Here is a 292-nt window from a genome sequence, read left to right on the forward strand (position 1 = left end):
ACCATCATACATTTGTCAAAACTAAAAACAAAAAAAATTGGTGCATGCAACAGCATTTATATTTTACACAAACTTTATTGTATTTTACCAGTTTTTCCCGAATGTCTTTTTTTTTTTTTTTTTTCTGTTCTAGGATCCCATTCAGAATATTGCATTGCATTTAGCTGTCACGTCTCCATACTCTCCTCTGAGCTGTTAGTTTCTCATTCTTTCCTTGTTTTTCACGACCGTGAGAGTTTTTAAGAATATTGGTCAGCCATTTTGGAGAATGTTCCACAATTTGGGTTTAATG

Source organism: Mandrillus leucophaeus, unplaced genomic scaffold, assembly GCF_000951045.1.
Source record: "Mandrillus leucophaeus isolate KB7577 unplaced genomic scaffold, Mleu.le_1.0 Scaffold162, whole genome shotgun sequence".
Taxonomy (NCBI): Eukaryota; Metazoa; Chordata; class Mammalia; order Primates; family Cercopithecidae; genus Mandrillus; species Mandrillus leucophaeus.